At 46.0% G+C, this 9,451-nt stretch overlaps 1 long non-coding RNA gene across 3 annotated transcripts in view; it reads left to right on the forward strand.

Annotated features, from left to right (window-relative positions):
* Nucleotides 1-8,147: 8,147 nt before the first annotated feature.
* LOC310897886 overlaps nt 8,148-9,451 on the forward strand; it is a 5,444-nt gene continuing 4,140 nt past the window's right edge. For 2 of the 3 annotated variants that reach the window (XR_014582661.1, XR_014582662.1), the window contains exon 1: nt 8,148-8,825. This is a non-coding gene — a long non-coding RNA (uncharacterized lncRNA). The other variant, XR_014582663.1, reaches the window with a different exon arrangement.

Here is a 9,451-nt window from a genome sequence, read left to right on the forward strand (position 1 = left end):
ACGGATTTCCACCATGCAGAAAATGCTAATGCTTCAATACCTAATGGAAATACCTAGTGGAAGGAAAAGACAATGCTTCAACATTGCTTCTGGAAGATGAATTCCCCCTCCCACCTAAATTCTTTCAACTGTCCTGAAAGCGAGGATCTGTGACAGTCTTGTTGTGGTTATACTGCCTAAACAGTGTAATGGAGTATGGATTGTGGAGTATGCTAGTTCTAATACAGAATATAATCTACTGCTATATTCATATCAAACTTGGATTATCAAAGGATCACACGCAAATTTATTTACATAGAAGGAGAATGGTGGAGGAATTGCGGGAAGGGGAGCTGCTTCTTGCTTAAACGTTCACATAGAAATGCCCTGTTCGGTTTTCTCTGTTTCTGCTCCTATTCTGCTCAGCTTTGACTCACAGGCATTTTCTGAAGGAAAAAAAAAAAAGTCTGGCCAAAATCCCAGTGGTGTTATCACACACAAATGCATGGTCCCCCTGCTAGTGAGGGACACAGGACAGGGAGAGGTGAGAAGGCTTTAGCAGGATGCTGTGGCCAGGAGGGACACTGCAGCCTCTGGCTGTGGCAGCGTGTGAGCCACGCCAGGGAGCCTGGTGCTGAGCAGCTTCTGTGCCCGGATCAGATCTGTGCTCCTTTGAAGGCTGCTGGAAAGCTGGAGAGAATCCAGAAAAGGACAATAGAACTCGGCCAGCGGCTGGAGATGATACTTCACAAAGAAAGAGAGCTTTTTCTGCTCCAGTTATCGAGAAAAGGAGTGTGAGGTGACTGGGTATAGTGCATGCAACCTTCGGGGGATACAAATGTTGAGAGGCTTTTTTAACTGAATGGAGGAAGAAAAGGCTAATGTTTCTGTTAGCATCTTAGGACTGGGGCTGAGGGGTTTGCTTTACACAATAGCAAATTCTTGAGGCTAGTGCAGAGGAAATGAGTGACACGGATGCATTTGGCTGGCCAAGTGCTGTGGGAAAGGTGAGTGCCCCATGCCCTCTCCCTGCCCCAGCCACAGAGAAGGAGCAGAAATTGTGTTGCCACAAGAATACATCCCAGTTCACGTCTGTCCCTTCCTGGCACTGCTCAGTCAGGGCCAACCTGCCCTCCTGATTCAGACACTTGAGAGGGGACCACCTGGCACTCAGTGCTGCAAGCAAACCTTCTGGCTTTGGCAAAGGAAAAGCAACATCTGTCTCTGAATGACTTAAAAGTGGCCCCTTAATTTTTTAATGCCATTGCTAAATTTCTGTGCATATCCCTCTCTCCCCCATCCCATCTCAGCCTTTAAAACCTAATTAGGTTGAAACGACTGCCCCAGGCCCCTGCTCTTGTTTTAAACCCATTGTGTCATGCTTAAATACCATGATGACAAGCGCATTAAAAATTTGGATGAATACACTAAGACCACATTCCTGCTGTGTGCAAAACTTGTGTTCTTCAGCCTTTTTCTGTGAACAAGACTGCTTCTCCTTTTGCAGCACAGCAATGGTTTGCTGCCTGGAAGCAGCAGACAACTCCAACAGATGTCCAAAGAAGAGAAATCCCATTCCAGGAAGCTTAAATGTGCATGCACTGAAAAATGTCCAGGGGTCCACAGATTGAGAAAGCTGCATGTCAGCAACTGTGAATATATCAGGAAGGAGTATCTCTTGTCTTTGTGAAGGTGTTCAATATCTTAAGTTAAATGTCCATCAATTAACCCAAGGTAGAAAGGTTGGAGAACATTTCCCTGAAGCAACTATAAATGTAATTTCCTGTAATTATGAAGCCCTTTCCATTGCCACAGCAGCTTTAAATGGCTTCACTCTACCTGAAAATCAGGTTAATAGATTTGGCTTTAGCTCATGTATCTGTTTTCAAAAAGCTGATAGATTATTAATAGATATTTATTCAGGTTACCCAAAGATGGATGAGGACCACACCATTCTTGGTGCTATATGAACACAGAAGTGCCCCAAGGCAGTCCTGTTCTAGTACTTTCATGCTATCACCATCTTCCCTCTATTTAAGCAAAACCCAGCAAACTCATCATGATTTGCATATCCAGCACTAACTGCACTCAGTGACACTTTACCTTCTATACCAGAGAGCCCGCACTGATGGGACACCCAGTGGACTTTGCTGTCCTGAAGGTTTGCAGTCAGAAACTGATGCTCAGTAGGACAGTAGGAACATATTAAAAAAAACTCTTGGAAGCATTGCCCCTTCAGGGTTAAGGAGCAGCTGACAGGATAGTGTTGCAGTCTGAAATTTCAGATGCTCAGTGCTGAACACAGGTCACACAGAAGCTCTTACAGCTATTCAACAGATATTTGATCTTACAGCTCGGGTACCTGGGGGCTCCTGCGGTAATTTTCTGTTCAGCTTTTCAAGAACTCCTTTTGGTTGCTATGCAATGTGCGTCTTTCCCCTGACTACAGATGCTAGTTTACATCATTCATCACAATTTGACTGATCTCCAGTGTGACCTATCACAAGAGTGAAGAATACAGTGAATAAGCATGGCTTATAAATGTCATATGAACATGCTTTACTTTTTTTTTTTTTCGACTACACTGTAGTTCTAATCCTTAAGCGCAGCAAAATACCAGCTCTTTGTATTAAAAAAAAAAAAAAAAGGGAAAGTAGGTTTTGTTATAATTTGTATAAATCAGTTTGTCCTCCTATGTCCTCCTGTGAAATTAATCCCTCTTCCCTTGAAGTGTGCCTGGGGTGGGCAAGGAAGGTAGCAAGGCATAAACGCTTTTATTAAGAATACAAGGAAAGTGCGCATAGCCAATGGACACAGTGTTGTGTAATGATGAGCCAGATGACATCTTGTGGGTTAAGCTATTGTTGCTGCACTGTTTTAATAGGACACAATCTGTTTAGCTGGAACATTTGGCTTCTAGGTATATGAGCTCGGGAAATATCTGAATGTTAACTTTCACGTTCCTGTCTGCTTTCTGAACTTGTCTGAATGCTCAAATACATGCTTGAAGTTGCCTGTTCTTATTCCAGATGGCATCTCATTGGAAACAGTCATGCCCAATGTGTGCAAATAGGCTGTGATGTGCAGAAATGTTTACTGGGCAACCATAGGTCATTCGGCTCCTCCGGCTGCTGCCGAGGGTCCAGCACTGCTTCTCCTAACCAAAGGGATCATATTCAGCTCCAGTAAGGCTCTGGACAGCCACAGCCACACTCAGTGATGCAAACTGATAGCAGTGGCTCGTGGTACTGGTGCACAGCCTGATATAGATCGCTGCATTTCACGTGGGACTTGCTGCACCTTGAGACTCCTGTGTCACCACTGCCTGCTCCAGCCCAGGTGGGGAGAAATCAGGTGGGGATGCTACACAAGCCAGGGATCCTGCCTAAGGCCTATGGATGGGGCTCAATGCCACAGTATTGTGTCAGAAGTAGGGCACACAGGCTTGAAGGTTGGGATGGACCCAAAGAAGTCATGCTGCTCTTTGTGCTCCCTCCAGTGGCAGTCCCTTACCTTAGGTGCTCAAGGCAAAATGATGTGGTTTGGTGCTGACACCCTGCCCAGCGTGCATATTCCCCTCTCTCCAGCCTCCGCGCTGTGGTAAGGCATCAAGCAGCCCTAGAGCCCTGTGGAGAGCATCCCTGTCCTTCTGCTGGAGTCCCACGTTCTGCTTTCACCCCCCAGTCCTGTTAGCAAGCCCCATAACCACAGCAGTGACTCCTGACAACACTTTGCCCAGACAATGTAACTTAGTCTGTGGAAACATCTGAGCCAGCCTCCAGCTCTGCCTCTCTCCTTTTCCTCAAGGTTAGTTCCTTGTCAGCACTCTGCTCTTCACAACATGGCTCACGTGAAGGATCTAGAGCTCTAGCTCGTTCAAACTCAGTTAAACCAGTAATGTGCTAGCAAATAGCATTCGTGAAGTGAGGCACAAGCCACCAGTCCTCAGGATGCATGGAGAACCAGCCTACCTGTGAAGTTTTAGGAGAAGGCAGAGAAGCATTTCTCCTGCAATGCCTTGACCTGGTATTACAAGCCCAACATTACTACCAAAGGACGAGGCGTTTGCTCTTGGCCTGTCCAGCACAGCCATCAGCATCAGCACGGGAGGTATGGGAGGACAGCAGGAAGAAGACCATGCAAATGTCAGTAAGTCTGGGTGAGCTCAAACTCGCAGCACTTTCTTATGTACCATAGGGACGGGCAGGTATTTGCTGCATGGGCAACACATCTGAAATCTCAGTAGTTTTTCCTCTGCCAGGGTTCATTTTATACGTGCTGAGGAGCAAGTCATATTGAGGCAGGTGAGCACATGCAAGACCACTTTATGCTGGACACCGTAAGGACTCTGCCACTTGCATGGGACCAAGATGCCTGACAGACTGAAGCAACCTTGCTTGGAGAGAATGAGTTTAAAGTTCAATATTACTGAAGTTTAGGGTTGCTCCAGGGGGAGCAAAGGATTTAGGAACCGAGTTTAATTGACTTTCTGTAGAGTACGTGTTCCCAGTGGTTCCAGAAGCATTTGAACAATTCCTGCTCTGAAAGCCTCTGAGCTCCGGGCATAACCTACCCTGAGCATGGATGAGTAGCTACCTGTGTATCCTCATTACTCTTTCACCAAGAGTAATATATCAGGCCATTTAAGAAGGCAGCTAGAGATTCCCCTGGATATCAGCACACTTTGAAATTAAGTATCAGGTAACTCAGGGTTACGCATTTTTTCCATTCTTAACGAGAATTACAGGAGAGGTGTAGCAAGAGTGATTTGCCCCAGGTATTTGAACTCTTTTATTTTTATAATACACGATATTTCCGTATCTTACCCAGGGTCAAATTTGGTCAGGCTGTTATGGCTTGACCTTGGCACATTCCAAGGCTTTTCCCCCATTATTATTATTTCCTTCTCTGCTCTTTAAAGGAATTCTCCGTTCACTTTAATGAACCTCTCCACTAGTTAGAAAAGCTGGACATTTTTTAAGAGCTATGTGGCCAGGAGGGTTTTTCCAAAGTGCTCAGGTATCTGCTAGAAGTGTTCCAGCAATATAGCTGTCAACATGGAAAAATGCTAACAGCAAAACACTGAGATGAAAATTTAAGATATACAGAGGTGAAGATATTCATTTTCTGATTCACTGGCTGAGGTCCTTGCTTGGTTTCTCTCGCTCTCTTGAAAATGCTATTGAGTGAAAAGCATTACCCGCTGAGAGAAAACCATGTGTGATTTTCTCCTTTTCTTGAACTTGCAAAGACTGCGGAAAATAACGGGAAAATAGTGTAATGGGCCCCGCTGTGGATCCCTGAAGCAGGATCTGACCATCTTCCTTACGAGGTTCCCACTGTGGAGCCCACCAGCTCATGGCTGCTCAGGACTATAGGATGGGGGAAGCTCCTCCAAGCCCCCAGCTCCACTTGTCCACGAGAAAGCCCAGCTTTTTGGGCAGAGGGAAGCTGCACGCCTTTGCTAGCAGGAGATAAATCTGCTGCAATAACATGGCATGCCTGCAACCAGCCAGTGCAGAGGTAGAATCACCTCTCAGCTCATCTCGTCTTGGGTCTTGCTGCCTCTCCTCCCCTTGCTCCCTGACATTTTCTCTCTTTTCTGCATGCTCACCATCTGTTGGAGCTATTTTTCTGCATATGGGGATGGAGATGCTGATTTTTAAGTTCTCCCAGTGGATGATCCCAAGGAAGGGCAAGGGCCTGAAACTGTAATTTAACTGAATTGCATCTCTGAGCTGGAAACTCAGACAGCCTTTATTGCTACATCCATTCTCCATTATGTTTTAATCCTGGATATTACAATGGTAAATACAATTCCCAGTTCCTTTCCTGTTGGCCTAGAAAATATCCTACCAGTAACAAGTTAATGTTATCACTTAGATCTTGATATTATTATTATTTTTAATAATAACACACATATAAAATTATAACAGTAATTACTAATTTTGGCTGTTGCAGGCCAAGCAAAACCTAACAGCATAAAATCCTTCAGGGCCAGACAAAGAAACAGCTGCTCTCCTGAAACCCCAGAAGTGCAATTGAGCTCCGATTCACTCTCAGCATCCAGCCTGTAATTTTATTCCTGGTAAGTGCTTGCCTCACAGGGCACCTAGGAGTTAGGGAACCTGTTTGGGCAGCCTGGCTGCTCCGTGTGTTTTTGCTGAGCTGCAAACCCTGACTGCAATGTACACAGCTGCGGCAAATTGGGTGTGCTGTTTTAAAATTGGAAGTGCTAGTGCAGGAGAGGCTTGCCCACCCATCAGAGCCAGAAGAATCTGTTTTACTCCTATTGTAGGCACAGTCTGTAATTCATCTCTTGCTCTAAGCCACTGGCTTTGCTCTGACTTTCCTGGGAGCTGATTGAGCCGAGGGAAATTGCTGTTGCAAATCACACCGAAATTTTGTATGCATTTCCCAGTTGCATGTTTGACATAGTGCAAAACTCACATGCAGTGGTATGATCCAACAAGGACCCTCCAGGCCCCACATCGCTGCACACAGGGGCAGCACCAGCCTCTGCTAATGCTCCAGGTGCAGCAGGGCCAGAGCCTGCTGCTTTCTGCTCTAAGTTTGCTGGGGTCAAACAAGTGTGCAGGCCTGCAAGGCCACCTGCAAGTGTGTAACACGTATTCATCAGTGGCTGATGCGGGGTCTTTTCCCCAACAATGCCACTCAAGCTAATAAAAGATATTAGCTGACCCCAGAAAGCCTCCCTCTGCTTGCATGATCAAGCAGTTGCAGCTACAACCACGCTGCCGTGCCACTTCTCTTTTTGCTTCCAGGTGTAGTAGAGCCTGGATGCTGACCACAGATGGGTGTTTCCTGGGACTGAGCACGTTCTTTAAGGTCACTGATTGACCCGAACTGTGGTGTGGACAGGTTGGGTTTTCCTGGGAAGAGTCAAAGAGAGCAGCACAACTCCCTACCCTCTTCTTCTTCTCCAGGAATCATTTTACAGCCTCTGCTGGTGACAGACGTGGATGGGTTTGCTGCAAGGCAGTTGCTCACCTGTTCCTGAGCTGTGGGACCTGGGGACTGCAGTTCTGTGCTGCTTTGGTCTCTCAGGTGTAGCTACTGAAGAGCTGGGGCAGGACACCCTTGTGCGTCCTTCAAGGTGGCAACAGCAAATGGAAGCCCTGCCTTTGGGAGGCTGAGACACCATAATTAAAGTGAATCAATTACAGCAATGATTCTGATTTCAAACCCACTTCATACTTAATTCTCATTGATTTTAGTTTTACCAGTCGATCACAGAGAGGCAGTGAGGTAGAAGCATTGGTGGTGAGATGAAATCAGTAACCATCAAATGGGTACAGCCATGATAAATTACCAATTAACATCAGCGGGCTAAAAATGGTGGTGATTAACCAGGGAGAGTGCAGCTAGGAGCTGTGAAATTGGAGTGGCAATAGCAGGGCAGCTAGTTATTAAAAAGATGTGACAGCAATCAGAATGGCCTTATTGTATTAAAATACTCCCCCTCACATGGATTGTGTTAGCTGACTTGTCAATGGCATATTAAAAAAAAAAAGAAAAAAAGAAAAAAAGAGAAACAAGCTTCAGCGTAGAGACTGAGGATTATAAGAGACAAGGTACAAACACAATTGCTGCAGATATGACCCCAGTTAAAGCTGCTTTTGTGACATTTAAGCCTGACTATATCAGGCCATGGAGGGAATTGGCAGGCTTGATTGTCGCTGGAGCCATCATGTCCTTATAAACTCTCATATTTCAGTATCCCAATGAATTTATTTTCTATGGAAAACTGTGTTTAACCTATTTCCTGGCTTGTTTTGGTTGGACAGGACCTTGCTCATTTTAACTACCATGAATGCCACTTCTCTGTGAAGCTGCACTGAGGAAGGTGACAAATGTGACTCCAGGCAGCTCTGTCAGAGAGCTTTCCCCGACAGGAGACGCCAGTCCCTCCTCTCTGGTGTTCCCATCCTGAAAGAGCCACAGATGGATAATCCTTGCACATTGCCCACACATGTTGCCATCCAGAAGCTCCTCCAGTGCAAACCCATGGGACAAAGCACCAACAAGGAATGGCCCCCAGGAATCCTTTTTTCAGCTGCAGTCAGAAACATCCACCTTGCCAGACACAGAGAGGCAGGGAGTCCAACACGGACAACTTCCAGCCTTTTAACACAAGGTATTTAACTTTCTCGATTGTTTTAAGACTTTTACAGACAAAGGAAGGTCCACCCTGTTTAGGAGCAGCCAACAGTGGCTGCTAATTAGCACTGTGAGGAAGAATATTCTTCTCTTATGCCAGGATTGGGATAATGTCTATTACAAGCAAAAAGGGCACATTAAATAATTGAGCTGAGAAATGACTATAGAATAGGAAGGTCTTACACAAGCAGAGCAAGAGTTGAGCCAAGACCAGATCTGACTCCCGGAAAACCCTTTAAGCAATAAATATCAGCAAAGTAGTCTCCGTTTTTTTTTTTTTTTTAATAGCAGATAATGGACTGAATGCCTTACAGTCATACAGAGCATTCAAGAGCTGTTGCAATAAAGTGACAGAGAGGAGGCCCTTGTTGTTATGTTATTAGAGATGTTTTTAATCTCACCTACCATGGGATTACTGGGGTTTGCATCTCCCATCAGTCTTGCTTAGGCTGACAGGCAAGCACAGCAAGCCCAGCTCCCACCAGCAGCTGTGCCTGTTAGCTGCCAGCCCCCACGGAGACAGCTCTCTGAGCTGCGTTTTTAAGCAAGGAGAAACCACGGTGCTCAGTGGGAAGAAGGGCTGTGGAGAAGACTTGCAGAAGGAAGCAGCAGGTAGAGGAGCAGATTGGGGCCAACATCTTTGTGACAGGCTGATTTGCAGAGAGGTAAGGGGAGAAAAATGTTGGGAGAGAAAAAACAGGTAAGGACGGGGACAGCGGAATAACAGACCCAGTGGGCTTCTCCTGACTTTCACCTTGCCATAGCAGCTGGCAACAGTAAGCAGGCCATGGACATTCAGGAAAACGAGGGTCGGAAAATGGTTCTGGATGTAGTACTTTGGATGTGCTGTGTGCTGCAGGAGACAACCAGGCCAGGGATGCCATCCAAGGCACAAGGGCGCATGATATTCCTGTGGGAAGACGGGGCACTGTACCAAGACTTGGCCCATCGGGAAACGTGAGTCCAGTCACCTCACCATGTACCTGCCTCCAGAGCAAGTAGAAAATCTCCCTGTACAGTGACTACGCAGAGAGCAAGAACACTGCTTCGTCCACTTGCAGGTGGAAAGGAGCATTGCCACCTCTCCTTTGTCCCCTCCCTTCCAAGCCAGTGCAGGTGCTATTGTAGGAAAAAGCAAGGAATGAATAGCTCAAATCATAACCCAGAGCTCAACATCCTGTAGGCCAGCATGGACGTTAGAGATGCTTTCAGATGAATGTGGCCCTGCACAAAGAAACAGTCTGACTCAGAATTAATTTAGGAACTAGGAGAGAAAAGAAACAACAATAAA

The sequence above is a fragment of the Anser anser genome (assembly GCF_964211835.1).
Source record: "Anser anser genome assembly, chromosome: 3".
In the NCBI taxonomy this organism is placed as follows: Eukaryota; Metazoa; Chordata; class Aves; order Anseriformes; family Anatidae; genus Anser; species Anser anser.